Here is a 20295-nt window from a genome sequence, read left to right on the forward strand (position 1 = left end):
TATTTGTAAATGACATATCAGATGAAGGGCTAGTATCCAAAATCTAAAAAGAACTTATCAAACTCAATGCCCAAAGAACAAATAATCCCATCAAGAAATGGGCAGAAGACATAAACAGACATTTCTACAACAAAGACCTCCAAATGGCCAACAGACACATGAAAAAGTGCTCAACATCACTCAGCATCAGGCAAATAAAAATCAAAACCACAGGGAGATAGTACCTTACACAAGTCAGAATGGCTAAAATTAACAAGGAAATGACAGATGCTGGTGAGGATGTGGAGGAAGGGGAAACCTCTTACACTGTCGGTGGGAACACAAGCTGGTGCAGCCACTCTGGAAAACAGTATGGAGGTTCCTCAAAAAGTTGAAAATAGAGCTATCCTCTGATCCAGGAATCACACTACTGAGTATTTACACTAAAGATACAAATGTAGTGATCTGAAGGGACATGTGTACCTGAATGTTTATAGCAGCAATGCCCACAACAGCCAAACTATGGAAAGAATCCAGATGTCCATCTACAGATGAACAGATAAAGAAGAGGTGATATATATATATATATATATATATATATATATATATATATGATGCAGCCATCAAAACCATCGAAATCTTGCTATTTGCAATGATATAGATGGGTCTAGAGGGTATTATGCTAAGTTAAATAAGTCAATCAGAGAAAGACAATTGTCCCATGATTTCCCTGATGTGAGGAATTTGAGAGGCAGAAAGGGGGGTTGTGAGGTGTAGGGAGGAAAAAAGTGAAACAAGATGGGACCAGGGAGGGAGATGAACCATAAGAGACTCTTAATTTCAGGAAACAAACTGAGGGCTGCTTGGGGGAGCAAAGGGAGGGATAGGGTGCTTGGGTTATGGACACCAGGGAGGGTATGTGCTATGATGAGTGCTGTGAATTGTATAAGACTGATGATTCACAGACTTGTACCCCAGAAGCAAATAATACATTATATGTTAATAAATCAACAAGTTGAATGTGGAAAAGCTGGAGACCTAAAGGGGCCAGGACAATATGGATGAAGAAGAACAAAGTGGGTGAGCAAACATTACCAGATTTCCAGACTTATAATAAAGGTAAACTAAGACAGTATAGTTAGTACAAGGATATGCACATAGAACAATGGAATAGAATGGGGAGTCTAGAAATAGATCCACTCTAGGTGATCATTTGATTTACAACACAGGTGCTGTTGTGAGCCAATGGGTAAAAGTGGTCTTTTCCATAATGTTTCTGGAACATCTGTATATCTATGGAGAAAAAATAAACTTGGACTACTACATCCCATACATGAATAGAAGAGAGACCAAAATATGAAAGGTAAAACAGAAAGGCATTCCAGAAGGAAACATGAGGATAATAAGTGCCTGCGTTGAGGTAGATTGAATTACTTAAACAGGATCCCCCAAATTACATGATTGGTATTTTAATCATAAAAGAAAAAACCCGATAAATTGTATTCTATCAAAATTAAGAGAATAAAACATAAGCCCCAAACTGGGAGAAGATATTCAAACTACATATATCCAATCATGGACTCATATTAAACAAATAGAATGCCTTACAGATCAGTAAGGAAAAGACAAGGAAACCAAGAAATTGGCCAAAAGACTTGAAATGGCATGTCACAAAAGGATATTCAAATGGCCAATAAGTCATTTGAAAAGGTCAACATCATTAGTCAACAAGGAAATGCAAATTAAAACGACACTGGAAATATCACTCCACACCCACGAGAATGGTTAAAATTAAAAGTATAATGTCAAATTGTGGCAAAGAAATAGAATATTTGGAATTCTTATACTGCAGGTGGGTCTGTACTGGTATAACCATTTTGGAAAACTATGAGGTAATATCTACCAATGCAAAGCATATCTACTAGAGCTGTGACCTAGGAATTCTACTCCTGGTTACATACCCAAGAGAAAAGTGCTTATGTCTATCATACACTTTACTTGACACCAACTTTATTCATAATAGCCCCAAACTGGAAGCAACCCAAATGTTCACCCTCAGGAGAAGGAATAGATAACTTGTCTTATCGTCATGCAGAGCAGTACTACACAGTAACAAAAAGACTGTCCCACAAATGTATATAACAGTATGGATGAATCTCAGACATTATTTTGAGTAAAAGAAGCCATACCCCCAAATACCCACAGAATGATTCTATACTAATACTAACTGCTGTTGAAAGAGGTGAGATTAGCAGTTACACCTGGGGGTGAGCAGTTATTGCTTGGGAAGGCACACAAAGAAACCTCTGGATGTCAGGACCGTTCTATATCTTCATCTGGTTAGAGACAGCACTAATCTATATCGAGCAGATGCCTTATGCCTGTGCCCTTTGCAACAGCAGCCAATAAGAGACCATGCTTTCCTATAGTGTACATCCTAGTGAGGACGACAGATGTTAGGCACCTAACTTTAGTAATATGTTGGGTGCTGTGTTAGAGGACTTGGCGGTGGCTCTAGGCACACAGACCATAGAGAATTTAGTTGTTCTAGGGACTAGGGGAGAACTCCTCAAGGAACAGATGGCTCAGCAGAGAACCACTGGGCATTAGGGAAAGGAGAGTGGAAGGAGGAGAACATTCCAGGCAAGCGAGAACCTGAATGCAAAGTGCTGGCGGAGAGACGGGGGATCGGGGCACCTGGGTGGCTCAGTGGGTTAAAGCCTCTGCCTTCGGCTCAGGTCATGATCCCAGGGTCCTGGGATCGAGCCCCGAGTCAGGCTCTCTGCTCGGCAGGGAGCCTGCTTCCTCCTCTCCCTCTCTCTGCCTGCCTCTCTGCCTACTTGTGATCTCTGTCGGAGAGACGGGGCATGTGTAAGCAAATGACAATTTGGTACTGTCCTACTACAGGGAAGAGGAAGGGGTGGGGGCTCGTGGGAGGGCAGGGCAGTTGGGCAGTGAGCGGCCTGCCCTTTGGCGGCTAAATGAGATGTGTTACAAGAGTTTCAGCTTTTCGAAGGCCACTGGGAAGCCAGTGCATGGTTGTAGGTAGTAAAGAGTCAAGACGAGGTTTTCCATCTTAAGAAAGAAGTTCAGGAGGCTGAGCAGTGGTGGCTCCTGGGTAGTCCCGGTCAGAGAGGATGGGGGGCCTGGAGTGGGGCGAGGACATAGGAGCTGGCCCGCCACGCACTTACTGTAGAGACAGCCACGGGGGAGCTGAAGACCTCCGGACGTTGGCTTGTGCTGGGTGGGGAAGAGGAAGTCTTTCAGGATTGCAAGCATTTCAGCACTATTAAGAAGGAAAGCAGTTCCAGACTCTACAGGGGGCAGACCCCTGGGTGATCGTTGATTTCACCTCTGAATTTCCAGTGTCATTAGGTTCCTTCTCAGTTCCTTCTAGAAGGAACCTTGCTCCTGAAAAGAGCCTTTCACTGTAGGGTGAACTCTTCTCTGGGTGGATGGGGCATGGCGGTAGGACTGGGGGTGGGGGGGAGTATTGGAAGGAGGGAGACAGGTGGAGGGGTTGGTCTGATGCAGCAAGCCTCGTCGTGTCTTCCCCTTTCTTTCCACTCGCCAGATAGGGTCTTCTCACCCAGCTCCCTGGGTAACAAGGACCTGGCGATGTCACCGCACCCGTTATCTGAGATACTTCAGCGATGCAATTAGCAGAGGATTCCCCTTGCCAGGAATTTGAGTCCTGTCCTCTGATGCGTTCTAGCTTGGAGCTGGTGAGAGCGGTTGTGGAGTCCACAGCGCCCCCTCGCCCCGGGCGGGGTGGAGAGACGGAAGCCAGGTGAAGACCAGAATCAGCCGGGGACCAAACTCGAAACTCCAGGAGTAAGTTTAACATCTACCCGTCCACAAATCCAGACAGCCTGGGGCCCCGCCGGCCCCCTTCCCAGCCAGCTTTCGCAGGCACTGCGCCTCGAATCAGGAGGGATTTAGAAGCCCAGAGCTGCCGGCCGCGGATACTGCTAATGCCTAGGCCGGGGCGGAAAGCGGGTTAAGATCAGATCCCGCTGCACAGAGGACCCAGGAGCCAACCCGCCCTCGGTATTCGGAGCGGCGGGGGCGCGCTGCGTGCTGCGCCTGGGCCGCCCGCGGCGGCGGCGTGGGCGCCGTGATGCAGGTGTGACAGCCGCGGACTCCTGCCTCCGCCGGGATCGCCCCAGCGCCGCGGTGGCCGGAGCTGCGGGCCGGGCCGCCAGTGCCGACGCTGCTCCGCCCGCACCCGCGCCTGCACCCGCACCCGCCCCCGCCTCCGCCCCCGCCCGCGGATTTCCCACCCAGGTAGGCGACGCCGTGGCTCGCTCCCGAGCGTGCGGAGCCGGCCCGGCGCGGACTCCGCGTGCTCCAGGGGCCTCCCCAGCTTGCCTGCGGGGCAGACACGGACAGCTGCTCCCCCTGAACGTTGTTTATAGTAAATGACCCCAAAGACAGGGGCGAGTCTCGGAAAGCCGGCGCAGAGAAGCAGGGACCTGCCGGCCGCCCGCGGCTGCGCGCTTCTTTGAAGGTGGCATCCCCAAGGGCTGTTTTTAAACCCGGTTCCAACTGTTAGCGCCGCACAGTTCCGCAACTTCGGCTACTGACATTTCTTAAGTCCGTTTCCCTAAGCTTCCCAGCCCAGCTTTTAGTTTCAATTCCGTCCCTAGGAGACGGGTTTTGCTGGTGGCGGTTTGTTGCCGAAGAGCCGACGAAAACATGCTTACACCTGGCGGCTCTGGGCTGGGGCTCGTGAGTGTGTATTTCTGCTTGTGGAGGGCGCCCTCCGTGGGCGTGGGAGCCGGTTTTTAGGGACGCAGAGAGGATTTGTTTAGAGATGGATTTTAGCGCAAGGAAAAGAACGTGATTTGTTCTGCGGGGATGGGGGAGCAAACGCGTGTGGCCAGGGAGGAGCGAGGCACAGCCGCGTCTTCCGCAGATGGGTGTTCCTATCTCTGCCGTCCCGGGTTTGGCAGGGCTGGGGAAACGCGACCCTTGAACAGCGATCGCAGAAGCGAACTAGGTCCTTTTCAAGGTAACTTAATGTCCTTGTCTTGGGCTCTGCTAAGAGCTGCTGGGTGGGGTGGGGTGCCGGGGGTGGGTGGGTGGGTGGGAGGAGTCCCTGCTTGTTTTCTTAAAGCCTATTTGGGAGGTCAGTGTGGGTAGCTTTGAGGTTCCAGCAGGCAGGTGAGGGGCGAAAGGTGTGTGTAGCGGGGAAAGGTGAGCATTGCCGCCTGCTCAGCCGCTGATCTGGACACTGGATCGCTTCTGTGTTTCTGCATCCTGCCCTTTCCAGAAGAGGTGGCTTGTCCTGCTTGCTCTAGGCAATGCAGCAGATTTAGTACAGGCTCATTCTGCATCTTTCCTGAGTCAGCAAATACTCACCCAGCACCTACAATGTGTCAGAGGCTGGATTAATCCTTGGAGATGCAGAGATGAGGAAAACAAAGTCTAGGTTCACCAGAAGCTCCCACCTGGTGGGGGGAGAAACACCTGTAATAATCAAGTGTGATGAGTTCAGTCACGCAGGTGTGAGGAACCGGAGTGTTGGGAGTCCTGAGGAGGAAGGAATTAATTGTGCCAGGAGATTATTTTTTAAATGAAGCCCTCACAGATGAGGTATGACATTGATTTTGGTAGAGACTAGGTCACTTTCTTGGTCTCTTGGTCTGTGAGTGACCCACATTGCTGTTCAACCCCATCAGCATCCCAGATACTGGATGGGCAGAGGTCTCCAAGTCACGACTGGGCTGGCTATTGCAGTGCATGGCCAGACCCCAGTAGACACACACAGAGGAATGTGTCCAACGCAGGTCAGGCTTTTTTTTTTTTCTTTTTAGAAAAATTGATTGTTTTCCTAAATTCTAGGACCAAGAAGGTTTTGAAGCAGTACTTCAAAAAGGCAGGGGTTCTGGAAAATTCTCAGGGATTTTTCAGAGGAGATGAACTTCTGCCCTCTTTCCCCTTGGGTCCCTGACCTGTCTGTACTTGTCCTGGCCCAGTTCAAAGGGAAAGCTCTGACCTTGATTCTGTCTCAGTGTCAAGGGAAGCCGTTACTACCAACCCGCTGTCTGGGAGATGAAAATCCAACCTAATGGATGTTTCTTCCTGCACAAAAACTGTGGTGGGGGATGAAATATGATCGAGCCCTTGCCATCATGATATTGGCCAGAGCTGCGTATCACATGCGTTTGGTAATCTAAACCATGATTAAGTTGTTTGAAAAGCAGGCTGGCACCTTGTGAGAAGCCCAGGCTTTGATGGACAAACAAAACTAGGTGAGTGTCTTGGGCAAGTTAGAGCTTTTTTTTGAGCTTTGCTTTCCTGATCTGTAACATGGAGATAACAACAGCATTGTTATAAGAATTATGTGGTAGTTGCTTACAAAATATTTGTTCATTGGTGAATGATTTTTGGGCATAAATTGCATGGCACAAAGCCTGTGCTCAAGAAATTACAGTTCATCCACTGAGTACCTACTGTGTGTCAGTGACTGCTTTATGTGTGGGGAATGCAAAATTGAACTAAAGAAAACCCCTATCCTCAAGGAGCTTAATGTGTGCATGTGTGTGTTTGTGTGTGTGTGTAAACCAACAAATAACTAAGTAATTAGAGAGTGAATCAGCCAATGATACATTATAATGGAGAGAAATAAAGCAGGGTAAGAGGAAGGAGGAGTGCTGCCAGAGAATGCGGTGAGGATTGTTATTTTTTTATGCAGCCTGGTCAGGGAAGGCTTTGCTGATAAGTGACATTTGATCAGAGCCCTTGTGGAAGTGAGTGAGCCAGCCAGATGCTGAGAATGAGCACTTTGGGCAGAGTCACAGCACCTGCAAAATCCCTGGAAGAGGAGAGAGGTGCGTTCATAAGGAAAATCAGAAAGAAGGCTAAGGAGGCCGTGGATTAGAGAGGGGGGGGGGTCAGCAGTAGGACTTGAGGTAGAATGGGAGACGTGGCAAGGTCACTGGGGTATTGCCTCTTACGATTTCTATGTGTCACTAAGATTTATGTCCTGAGCTCTTGTTTCAGGAATTGGCTGAAATGCTACACTCTATGCTTAGAAGAAGGTTGGATAGTAGATGTAGGTTCCTGTGGTCACTCGGAGCACAAGTCAGTGCAGTAAGCTGAAGCACAAATCTTTGCAAGGCGCTGAGAGGCACAGGAATTAGGGAAGCAGTGCAAGACAGTGTGCAGAAATCTTTCATGCAGATCAAGTATTTGTGTTCCTTTTGAACCTGAACATTATGTTTGTTTCCTTTCCCCCACCATGAAAGAAAGCACCACCTTTAGTGAATATTCCTGCAGGCATTGTTCTTGCTAGTTCTTGTTTTCTCTGCAAATGGCAAGAGTTTCTATGGTAGTGGAAAGGTGTTGGAGTTCATTGGAAATATCCTGACCTCCAGCGTCTCATGGAATGCATTTACCTGGTGTCATATGATCAATCTGTTTGAGGGTTCCATCTTGCATGGTTAGGAGGAAGACCACAGTGTGCCACTCTGTCCTTTTGAGACTTTGTTCCCCTACAGATTTGAGATCTCCATCCCACAGCCAGTTAAGGAGCAGTAGAGCTCTTGCAATGTGTTCTATGGACAGAAATGGGGCTGGGGTGTCTGAGAACCTTGTCAAAGTTTCTGTGAGATAGGATGTCATGTGGCTAGGGCCACCACCAGGGTGACTCAAGATGCCTCAGAAGTGACACTTACCTTTTGTGAATTTCTCTCATCCAAGGTCTGGCTTTTAGTTTTGGTGCCTCGCAAACCTGATCTGTCTCGCTGCCACATCTCTGTGACCTTGCTCACCTGCATGCCACTCTACTGATTTGTAATGACTGAGACACCATGTGACATGGTGAATAGGTCTTCCTGCAGACTCCCCTTCATGAGGTCTAAGTCGTAAGGAGGAAGATTTCCAATGAGCATGTACTCAGAGCTGAGCAACTTAGATGATTATACTAGGGACTGACCACACACATTAGGGTTGATATTGGCAATGGGACTCAGTAGAAACCTCCCAGAAAGCAACAATTTATTGTTTTCTCACATGTCTGTGGGTTGGCCTGGAAGTCTGCAGATCTGGGTTATGCTTGGTTGATTTCAGCGGGGCTTACTCATGTGATTTTAGTCTGCTGATGGAGTGGCCAAGGACTGGCTGCTGTAGGATGGCCTCAGCTGGGATGACTGGGCTCTGCTCTGTGGAGTCTCTCATCCCCCAACAGGTGAGTCTAGCATGCTCACATGGTAGTGGCAGGAGTCCGGGCGAGAGTGGAAACCTGCATGACCCTCGTGTGGCCTAAACTTATAGCAGGCACACTATCATTTCATCCTTGTCTATTGATAGGATGTCATAAGGCCAGTGCAGAGTGAGGGAGCAGAGAATAGACTCCACTTCCTTTTTTTTTTTTTAAAGGTTATATTTACTTATTTGATAGAGAGAGGTCACAAGTAGGCAGAGAGGCAGGCAGAGGAGAGGAGAAAGCAAGCCCCCTGCTGAGCAGAGGGCCAGATGTGGGGCTGGATCCCAGGACCCTGAGATCATGACCTGAGCTGAAGGCAGAGGCTTAACCCACTGAAATACCCAGGTGCCCCTAGACTCCACTTCCTGATGAGAGGAGCTACATAGGCACATTGCAAAGAGTGTCGATATAGGGAAGGAAGAATTAGGGATATTTTGCAATCAATCTACTTTAGATACCTTAATATTTAAAGTACCCTGGCTAAGGCTCCTTTTCTCCTGGACTCTTTTGAATGGTCAGTGCCTGCTACTGGCCCCTTTCCTCTTTCTTTTTTTCCGTGTTTCCATGGCTGAACGTTGGGCATATATATCTTTAGATAATCATTCATTCACCAGATGTTTTTTGAGTATCTCCGTGGGTCAGTTATGTTATAGGCAGGGGATACAGCAATAAAATGCAATGGTCTGTCTTCGTAAAACATTAATTCTAGTTGGGGGAGATAAATAATATGGAAATAAATAAATAAACATGTAATGACAGAACATCAAATGGGGAAGGGGGATTGGGGGCACCTGGTTGAGTGGGAGTGGAAAACAGGGTTGAGTGGGTGGTGGCAGTTTATAGAAAGTGGTCAGGGTGACATGAAGGAAGTAAAAGAGTGAGCTAGATGGATATCTGGGTAAAGATTGTTTTAGGCAGGGGAAACAACAATCTCAAAGGCCCTGAGGTGACAGAGTACTTGTATGTTCTGGGAACAGCAAGGAGACTCATGGAGAAGGAACTGAGAGAGGGTCAACATGGTAGAAGTTGAGATCAGGGAACTAGCAGGCAGTTAGGCAATTCATAGTCTTGTAGGGCTTTGTATGGATTTTGGCTTTTACTCTAAGCAAGATGAGAAGTTATTGGAGAATTTTGACCACTAGATGCCAGGATCTGATATATGTATTACAATGATCAGTTGAGATTTAGACTTTGTAATCAACTTAGAGGGTTAAGAACTAAAACATGGAGAGCAACCAGGAGGCTACTGTGGTTCTCGGGTGAGAGGTGATGGTGATTTAGACCAAGGTGGCTAGTGATGATGGTGAGAAGTCAAATTTTGGATATATTTGATGATGGAGAGGACAGGACTTGCTGATTGGTAGATTAAAGTATGAGAGAGAGAAAGGAGTCAAGGATGACTCCACATATTTTAATTGAGCAACTGGAAAAGAAGCCCTCTTCTGAGATTGAGAAGGAAGAGTCATGGGGTTCAACTGGGTGTCCAATGAGAGATGCTAAGTAGATAGTTATATATGTGAGTCTAGAGTTGAAGGAAGGGTTTTTAGGAGACACAAATTGGAGGGTCATTAGCATGTTATTTATTTGTCCCTTCAGTAAGCCAATTCACTGTTCTATCACCAGTGTCTAGAATGTTGCCTGGCACGTAGTACATGCTCAATGAATATTTATTGAATGAATGAATGAAACTGTTTATTCATTGGTGGTGACTGTATGTCATTGCTTCAGTGGATCTTGAAGTGTAACTCCCTGCAGTTATTCCCTTTCTTTCCAAGGTCTTGTGGGAGCCTTATTGTGGATTTCATGGACTAAAAACAGACTTTAAATACAAAGTCTCCAATTGCTTATTTCTTACAGAAAGCAATGTGTGGTGACAAGTAAGAAAGAGAAAGGAGTGGAAGCCAAAAAATAGCTCATACTTTCAAAAAAAGGGAGACAAGATCTTCCAGAGAGAGGTGGCTGAAATTCAGGGGTGTGATGTTCTTTGGTTATTATTATACTGCTCTTAATTTAAGATTAAGCAGGAGCAGGGAAGAATCTTGAAAAAGGGAGAGATTTATTTAAATCAATTTTGTGCCAAGTGAAAGAGTGTTACCAGCTCGCTTGAAAAATCCCACATCTACAGCATCTTGCATAATGCGTTCCTGTTTATAAAAGGAGAGACATAGGCAATAGTTTTATTGGAAGGGGGAGGGTAGAATGACTTCAGTCTCAAATTCTAGGCGCTATCCCTTTCCTCCCCATGGCGTGGCTGGATATGTATAAGGGTGAGTTTTGCTGGCAATGATATTGAGAGGGAGGGAATGAGAAAAGTAGGTACTGCAGCTGAAAGTGGTTTCCTCTGTGTGTGTGTTTGAGTATGTATGGGAAAGAGGGAGAGAAAGAGTGTGTCAATAGTTGGGGGGGGTGAATTGAAGCCTAGAAGGAAGTAAGAGAAAGATAGTAAGTTGGCCTCCATTTTTATGAGTGGGTAGTAAGTCTGACCACGTGGGGCATGGGATGGAGCAGTGACATTTGGAATCAGACAGAACTTGGTTTGAACTCAAGACTCATTACTATCTGTGTAAACTTGAGCAAGTTATTTAATTTCTCTGAGCCTTGTCTTCCTTAGGTGTAAGATGATGATGAGAACGATAATGGTGATGGTGGTGATGATGGTGATGGTGGTGATGATGGTAATGGTGGCGTTGTTGATAGTGATGGTGGTGGTGGTGGTGGTGATGATGGTGATGGTGGTGATGGTGGTGATGGTGGTGATGATGGTAATAGTGGTGTTGTTGATAGCGATGGTGGTGGTGATGATGGTGATGGTGGTGATGATGGTGATGGTGGTGATGATGGTAATGGTGGTGTTGTTGATGGCGATGGTGGTGGTGGTGGTGGTGGTGATGATGATGGTGATGGCAGTGTTAGTGATGATAGTGATGACAATGATAGTAATGACATCCAAATGCTCTGCTGTTCCTTTCATGCTTCTGGACTTGGAAATATGTTGGTCAAAATGTTGATTAAATGATCGCCATATCTTTATGTTCCTAAAGGACTTAAAGATTCTGTGTGAAGAGAGAATCGAGAACCTGTCATTTAATGTTGCTAGTGCTATTGAGAAGATGATTTGCATGGGGCTCATGATATTCAAAATATGACAACTGGATAATAATCAGCCTTATGGGCTAGAGATTTTCAAGTACCTCAGTGGGAAGCCAACTGTCTATTCTCTGCAGTAAGCCAACCCCACTGGCTCAGCTCAGTAATATCCCATTGTTTGCTGGAATTCCATGATAAAAATTTCTGAGTCCCCTGGATTATGTAAATGCTGAAACTGTCCTCTCAGATGTCTCTGGGCATCGGTTCCACAAAATCTGCCCCGTGGTGTCTTCTACTGGAAAAATCTGTTATCTCTGTTCCAAGCACATAGTAGGCATGCACTAGATATTTATTAGATATGAGAGTGAGTAAATACTATTGAGGTTGTTCCACTGGCTGAAGTTTTTCCTGGTGATTCGTCACTGGCCTGGGCAAGAAATGAGAGCATAACTGACAGTGATGAGCTAAGGCTTCAGCACCTAGTAGGTACTCAGCAGCTAATGGTATCTTTTCCCCCAACTTCTCTGCCTTTGCTGCCATTCTGGCCTCTTCTAGCTCAAAGATCATACACTCAACTTTCCCCTTGAGGAGTTAGGTCCTATAGGCTGCATCCTTTCTCCCACTTCCATTTTACTGCTGAGAAACCTGAGGCCCAGCAAAAAGAAATCACAGAGAAAGGTACCCTTGGAGACGTAGAGGAACAACCTCATTTCCTTCTTGTCCAGCTCTGCATTGATGTGAGAGAAGGTAATTTTTGCCAGACCTCTGGAGCCTTCTCCAATCACAGATGTTGGAGTCTGGAAGCTGGCTGTTTCAGGTGAGGGTGCAGTGCCATGCCCTGGTTCCGTGCCTCCTGCAAATGCCACATGAATTGGCAGGAGCTCTGGGCCTCTAAAACTCACCTAAGCAGGGATAGGTGTGAGTTTTCAAGGTCTTCCCATGACCTTGAACCTGCACATGAATCCCTGTCCTTGGAAAAATGGGCCATCATTATTCCCAAGTATGTAGGTTTTTTTTAAATTACTATTTCACAGGCATTTTCCTTTTCAGGTCCAGAGCAAGTCCAAGTCAGTGAAAGGACTTCCTTGAACTACAGGGTCTTAGTGCTACCAAGCTGAAGGAATCTCAGAACGCAGGAATCTCAACTCCTTGGGATACGTTCTTTGCTCATCGTAGGGGTAGGAGTGGAAGTCCTCCTCCTGTGCCAAGGGGTGTGCTTAGTCTAGAGAAGAAAATGACTTGCTTATCTATGGTCCTGCAGTAAGTTAATGGTGGCAAGAGGGTCAGAGACCAGTCAGGTTTGCAGTAACAGAAGTTCATCTGAGGGTAGAGACCTGGAGAGACAGAACAATGGGACCTGGCTTCCCTTCATGATTATGCTTCAAAGTCCTCTGAAACATCACAACTAGTTTGCCAGACAGGTGGGAGCCTGGTTAGATCCCTCCATGTTGCCTCTGAAAAATCCCCTGGGATTTCCCTTGCCAGCCTCCAAAGGCCAGACCCAATGAGGGGGGCTCTTACTCTGCATGTAGCCCCTCCTCTCTTGCCATGCCCAGAATCTGACTGTGGCCTCGGATCTGATCTGGGGTGCAGCATATGGCACAGAGAGAGAGGAGTGGAGCTCAGCTGGCTCAAGGGAGATTCTGAGGGAGGGTAAATGGCCTTGTGGAGCAGCCTGCTTTGAGCAGAGTGCTGGACCCAGGGATGGGGCTGGAGAGCTCATGGCAAGGGGAAGCGCTCCTGATCTTGGCCCTGGAGAGCTCAGGGGACTTAGTTCCACTCCTACTCCTATGATGAGGAATGAACACATTCCATCCATGCTTACTTGAATGTCCATGGGTTAAATGCAGCCACTTGTTTTTTTTAAGCAAAGCATAAAAATGAATCTTATTTATTTATTTTTATTTCTTTTCAGTGTTCCAGAATTCATTGTTTATGCACCACACCCATGCTCCATGCAATACATGCCCTCCATAGTACCCACCACCAGACTCACCCAATGCCCACCTCCCTCCCCTCCAAAACCCTCAGTTTGTTTCTCAGAGTCCAGTCTCTCATGGTTCGTCTCCCCCTCCAATTTCCTGCAACTCGCTTCTCCTCTCCATCTCCCCATAAGGAAAGGAAAGCTGTTGGAAAGTAATGTAAAGGTGTAGTTTTTTAAAAAAATTATTTTTATTAACATATAATATATTATTTGCCCCAGGGGTACAGGTCTGTGAATCATCAGGCTTACACATTTCATAGCACTCACTGTAGCCCATACCCTCCCCAATGTCCATAACCCAGCCACCCTATCCCTACTCCCCTACCCCCCAGCAACCCTCAGTTTGTTGTGGGAGATTAAGAGTCTCTTATGGTTTGTCTCCCTCCCAATCCCATCATGTTTCATTTTTTTCCTTCCCTATGCCCCACAACCCCCCATTCTGCCTCTCATCTTCCTCATATCAGGGAGATCATATGATAATTGTCTTTCTCTGATTGACTTATTTCGCTCAGCATAATACCCTCTACCCACCCATGTTGTTGCAAATGGCAAGATTTCATTTCTTTTGATGGCTGCACAGTATTTCATTGTCTATATATACCACATCTTCTTTATCCATTCATCTGTTGATGGACTTCTAGATTCTTTCCATAGTTTGGTTATTGTGGACATTGCTGCTGTAAATATTGGGGTGCATGTGCCCCTTCAGATCAATTCATTTGTATCTTTAGGGTAAATACCCAGTAGTGCGATTGCTGAGTCATAGGGTAGGTCTATTTTCAGCTTTTTGAGGAACCTCCATGCTGTTTTTCAGAGTGGCTGCACCAGCTTGCCTTCCCACCAACTGTGTAGGAGGGTTCCTATAAAGGTGTAGCTTAAAAGTCAAAGTGATAGAAGATGAAGTCCAGGGGAATTGTCATAAGCAATATGGAAGCAGGTGTGTGCTGAGCCAAGTCCTCTCGCTCCCCACAATGAATGACATTTGTTTTTCCTCCTTTGGGTGATGCTGGCCAATTTCTGTTGCAGAAGCTGCCCTCACATCACAAGATTGGTGGCCTCCTGTTTCCACAGTGACCCAGTGTGTGGGCCTTCAGGGCACCATGCAGGGCTGTCAGAGCTGGGTTAGTTCTATGGGGTTTCACAGTCTCATCTGTGTCATTCCCAGGTCACTGTCCTGTTGCTTTCAGCCCATTTCCTCTAGACAAGGGAGGCCCCTTCTGGCTGACTCAATCTTCTGGTCGGCTCTTGGATTCTTGAGCTTCTTGGAGATGGTGAAAGGCAAAGACCCCCAGAGCAGTCATCTTGTTCCACAGCCTGGCTCTGCTTCTTATGAATGTGAGACCTTGGGCAGGTCATCTAACCACTCTGTGCCTCAATTTCCTAATCAGTAAAATGGGAATAATGACCTCTTCCGTAGCTTTATGGGGAAGAAGACATAAGTTAATTTGCACAAAGGGCTTAGAATAACACCTTCCTTCTAGGGACACATACACCTGGGGCAGAATCCAAGGCCTGGCTGAAGTCCGTTAATGGCAATTGCCAATCCAGTCTGTCACCCCAGATTCCTCTGCTGTCACCTTGGAGAGACAAAGGACTACTTCGGGCTTGCAGATAAATCTGTTCTATTCTCACTTTATAAAGAAGTGGAGACAACAGAAAAGGGGAATTTTATAGCAAACAGTTTTGTACTAGGTGCTAGGAACACACATGTGCTAGGTGCTATTTTTCCAGGAGCTCCCTCTAGCCATCTGATCGTGTGACAATAAGGATTACTATTATGCATACACGATTTCATTGAATTTTCAGTCTCTGTGAAGTGGGGGCTTATTGTCTGGATTTTATGGTGGAGTAAACTGAGGTTCAGAGAAGTTACATAACTTGCCCAGAGTTTAGCAGCCACTAAAGGGCCAAGTGGAAAAGCAAAGTTGCCTTCATGCTCTAGAACATGTTCTTTGCTCTGTGCTGTGGTCCCTCCTCACCCTCCATGAAGTCTTGTTAGGTGTGGCCCTGGGCCTCAGCCCACCGCCCTGACCCAGCCTCTACTACTTTTGATGCCACACCCACTCTCTTGTAAAGGGAATTTGCAAATATCTTGCTAATGCCCCATTGGCTTAAACCCGGCACTGGATCCAACACGCTTCCCAGCCTCCGGAGTTGGTTTCCTTCACTCACATGTCTGCCCTACCTGTAGGCTTGTTTTCAAGGTCAGTACTTACCTGGAGGTGGAGATGTTTAACTTCAAAAAGGGTCAAACTTCAGGTGTCCTTGAAAGTGAATAGGCCCTAGCTCAGTGCTCCAGAGACTCATAACTGAGTTTCTTCTATTATTTTAAGACCGACATCCTATCTTCTCCAAGGATGAGTTGAAAGATATCTGCTTGTGTTCCTCTGCATAATCTGACTTCATTCATTCTGGATGCTCAGGTTGGGTTTGGACCCGCACCCAAACCATGCTCTTCTGCAGATGTCTTTTTAGCTACTGCTATGTTCTAGGCTTTGTCTCTTACACTTTTCTCTTATTGGAAGGGTAATCTGTTTTCTCCCTCTAGAACCTTTCCTCCTCTGGAGCCAGGGCCTTTGAGGTTTGCCCCAGGTGCGACATGTACTTATGCAAACAAGCTCCAGGGCCTCGCCACCAGAAGTAGAGGCCCCGAGAAACAGTTGCATCAGCATCACTTGGGAGTGTCTTAGAAATGTAGAATTTCAGGCCCCACCCCAGACCTGCTGAATCAGAACCTGCACTTTACTGAGAATCCCACAGGTGATTAGTGTGCACAGGTCACAGCCTCTCCATGTCACCTTTTCCCTGCTTCTGAACTCACATGGTTACATCTCTCGGCCTCACACTTCTGGCTCATCAGGGAAGCAAGAATGTGATTCAGATAGGACCCGAGTTTCCTCTGTTGGCCTCGTCCTACAAGGGCTGCAGTGCTTGGGCTCTGCCATTAGGGAGCTCATTAATTAATAACTAGAGCACAAGGTGAGAAGATGATATCAGACAGGAATATACTGAGTGAATGTTTTGGGAGCACAAACTCTAAGCAGTTGCTGTTCCTATATGAGGAAAGCAGACTGGGGACCAGGAAAGGCGTAGGTGAAGGGGCCTGGCCTCCTTGGGTCCTGAAGGATGCGATGGTTTTCCAGGTGGGTAGTGGGGAGGAGAAAGAGACTCCTGATAACGAAGATAGTTTGCAGAGTATCAAACAGATGTGCAAGTGCTTGGTTGGTTTGGGAACAACAGGAAGCAAGAGGCAGGTATGGCCAGAGCTTGGAGTGTGAAGTGGTTTGGGTCAGGGGTTAGAAGACAGGGAGAGGGCGATAGGGAGGAGAAGTCTGTTGGGAAGTAGCGTGGACACCCACTAGGATCTCTTGGGGGGTGTAAAGGTTCTCAGGTGTGTCAAGGTGGAAAAATCCCAGGAACCACTGAGATATACAGAGGAGCGAATAGTCTTGGCTCCTTGAAATGGTCCTCTGAGTAATGAGATAGCTGCTGACTGTTCTGTGCTGTGGCCACAAGGCTTAGCTGTGTGTGAACTGAGTGGATCAGAAGTCCGATACGGCCTCGATCACAGACATCCATCCAATTAGGGAAATAGCAGTTTTGGAAACTGTGACTGATGTCTTGGAGATGCTTTACGGTACAGAAAGACCCAGGAGGGTATGGACAGCATTTAAGAAGTACAAAAAAGCCCTAGGTCACCATTGTCCAGAACAAATGGAGCAGAAAGTTCTGTGTCTTGTATTTGAAAAAGCCTGAGCCACTCTCTCACAGACAGTTGCTTGGATTACAACCCTGATTGCAACTGCCTCATTCCAACCCATAACTGCTCTGAGATTTAGTTAGGAATCTCCCCACTTCCCCTCCTTGCCGCCATTTTGGGTGTATTACAACCACATTACTGATAATCCAGAAAATTGGGAAAAGAAAGGGGATACCCACCTATAATGCCATCATCTATATGAGCATTTTGAGTTATTTCCTTTATTTAAAAATAACTCTGTTAAATATGCAGTTTTTGAACCAACTCCCCTCCCCCCCCACCAGCCCTCATGGCAGAGACTGGCAAACTCTTCCTCAAACAAACCTGGTTCCTTGTCGTCTGGTTCACACAAACTATATCCTCCAGCCTCCTTTGCAAATGGTTATGGCCATGTGACAGGTCCCCACCCCATGCACCTCCATACACTCCTCCAGACCCTTTTCCTATCCTGCTTGGGGCTGTCTCATGTGCAAGATGTAAACCCTGCCTGTATTAAGACAGCAACTGACATCACCGTGTCCACTTGTTACAGGGGTTAGTCTACCTTCACCGATACAGAGCCTGAAACTGCGGTTTGCCATTTCACTCCCAGAGGTTTATGGGAACACATCGTGAACGATCAAGAGGAGTGTTTCTTGACAACATGAAGATTGAGAAGTTGCCCTCACCCACCCTGTCCCCTGGGATTAGCCATTGGGTTGCCTGTCTTCCAGGCATCTTCAGTGCAGAGAAGGGTACGGGGTTAAACATCAGTCTTTCCTCTGGGGACTATTCCAGGAGTGGATACACTCTGAAAAGTCTAAAGTTCAATATTCTCCCTTTCCTTCTCTCATTGTTTCTGACTTGTGCAAGATGATGGGCTACTCCGTTTCAAAAAAATATTTTAGGGGGCACCTGGGTGGCTCAGTGGGTTAAAGCCTCTGCCTTTGGCTCAGGTCATGATCCCAGGGTCCTGGGATAGAGCCCTGCATCGGGCTCTCTGCTCAGCGGGGAGCCTGTTTTCTCCCCCTCTCTGTCTGCCTCTCTGCCTGCTCCTGATCTCTCTCTGTCAAATAAATAAATAAAATCTTAAAAAAAATATTTTATTTTGATAGAGCAGCTTTAGATTCATGGCAGAGGGGAGTGGAAGTTACAGAGTTTCCCTAGGCGTCTGCCCCTCCCCCTGCAGCGCCCCCCCCCCCCCCCGCACCCCTTCCCCAGCCGGAGTGCAGCAGCCTCCCCCACCAGAGTGGTGTCCGCGTCACAACTGATGAACCCACATTCACACGCCATAATCCCCGACTGTCCATGGTGTACCTTAAGATTCAGTCTTGGTATTGTACATTCTATGTCCCACATAATGTTTTTTAAAAGATTTTATTTATTTGAGAGAGGAAGAGAGAAAACACCAGCAGGGGGAGGGGAAGAGGGACAAGCCGACTCCCCGCTGAGCAGGGAGCCCAACGCTGGTGGGATCTGGGGACTCTGAGATCATGATCTGAGCCAAGTCAAGCTGAACTAACTGAGCCATCCAGGGGCCCCGTATGTCCCATATAATTTTTAAGCCAAATGGTTTGCTCTGATACTTAAAAGTTGTATAACTTTGGGCAACGTGTTTAACTTCAGACCTTCGGTTTCTTTATTTGGGAAATGGTCATAGTACAATCTAGTTTCTGGGGTTATCGAGGAGCGTTTATCAAGGAGATAATGATTGTTCCGTGGTGCTTAGCAGAATACACTGGTGCTTAGTACTTAGTTGTGCTTCCCCACTAGACTGGAAAACACCCTGAGAGCTGGGACCACGTTCTCTTGCCTATGACCACAGCTCTGGTGTTTCGCACAGTCCCCGGCACTCAGGAGGGGCTCCAACTCACTCGCCAAACTCAGAGCACCTTTAAAAAACCTGCATATTTCAAAGCAGAAGTGCTGGGACCTTGGATTACAGAACTGAGAAAGGTGTGAGAGGAATGTGGGGAAGGTGTAACACCTTGACCTTGGGGGGCTGGAGGGTTAATCTATCAGCTTACCAAAGGGGTTAGAGAACAAGAATTTACAAGAGAAGGTGGGGGTGCTTCCCGTTCTGGTGCTTGTGTTTGGGATTGCTCTATATTTGGATGATGATTCTCTTGTCTGAGGGTTAATCCTCTTTGTCGAGTCATCCAGCCTGGGGATTAACTGCTTTAAACTCCAAGCCTCACTGGCCCCGACAATGTGAGCTTTATGTTGCCAAGAGCCAGGGCTTCCTGGGGTCGATTTCTGTTGACCCAGCCCATAAGGCTCCTTTGTGGTTATTTAATTCCAGCCCCTTAAAGCTGTGGAGGGAGAGACTGAGGTCCTGACAGGAGAAGTAACTTACTATTTCCTATAGCGGATCTGTGATCCAAACCCCCGTTTCCAGCTTGGCGATCTCTCCTCTGCTCTGTCTCCAATGAAGGTTCAAGAAAAGGAGCTTAACTGAAAGAGTCAGACAGTGGATCAGGGAGAGAGTCCCAGTGCTGATGTAAACTCTGTATTGTTCGAGAGACGTCTCCGGTCTGTCTGTGCAAAGTCCAGCCTACTTCTTTGCTCAGATGTGGGCTGCTTAGAAACCTCCATGGGGCTGAGTCCCCCAACTGTTTTCTGGTTTTGTGTGCTCGGCTCAGGATTCCTATTCTGCGATGAAGGACATGTACCTGGCCTGCGTCCGAGGGGACCTCGCTCTAAGCATACATGGAATGTGAGGGAAGGGGGTTTCTCAAAGGAAAACTGAGGACTGTTCTAAGAGGAGCCATGGTTGTAGGACAGGCAGTCCCCTGACCATCACACACCCTAGGCTGGCTTCTCTTGCTGACATAAGGATTCCTAAGTATTAGTTTTATTGGTAAGTGTTGTAGACTTGGAAAGTCTGGCTATATTTCCATCTTTCCTTCCTTTTCAAAGGGTTTCCAGCTTCTATAACCATGTCCTAATCTTGCATTTTAAGAATTAAAATATGCACAATTCAAAGTTGGATTCCCCCTCCCCTTTAATAATAATAATAATTAATAATAATTTTAAAAATTATTACACAACTGCCAGCTGCTGGGATTATACGCCATCCAGTGTTCAAATACCACCACCCGGCCACAGAGCAGCCCTGGGGGGCTGCTTCTCATTCACCCTGCAAGCAGAAGCAGCACAGACACGGGCCACCCACTCTCTCCCAGCCTCAGGCAGAGGCAGTTTGGTCCCCAGATGGATTTTTTACACATCACCTTCCAAGACTCCCTAGGCACAGAAAGAAGGCAGAGTCACATTCTTTGCCAGAACAATTCG

The 20295-nt window shown here is 46.9% G+C and overlaps 1 protein-coding gene across 5 annotated transcripts in view; it reads left to right on the forward strand.

Moving 5' to 3' along the window:
• Positions 1-3651: 3651 nt before the first annotated feature.
• SV2B (synaptic vesicle glycoprotein 2B) overlaps positions 3652-20295 on the forward strand; it is a 179211-nt gene continuing 162567 nt past the window's right edge. Inside the window, exon 1 of one of the 5 annotated variants that reach the window (XM_045067211.1) lies at positions 3652-3813. The gene's annotated coding sequence lies outside the window, so the exon portion shown is untranslated. Of the gene's footprint in view, positions 3814-3845; positions 4267-4464; positions 4994-6110; positions 6237-8150; positions 8174-20295 lie in introns of those variants that run through there. The other 4 variants (XM_045067212.1, XM_045067210.1, XM_045067213.1 and 1 more) reach the window with 4 other exon arrangements.

This window comes from Mustela putorius, unplaced genomic scaffold, assembly GCF_011764305.1.
Source record: "Mustela putorius furo isolate JIRA1106 unplaced genomic scaffold, ASM1176430v1.1 tig00003875_pilon_pilon_pilon, whole genome shotgun sequence".
NCBI lineage: Eukaryota > Metazoa > Chordata > Mammalia > Carnivora > Mustelidae > Mustela > Mustela putorius.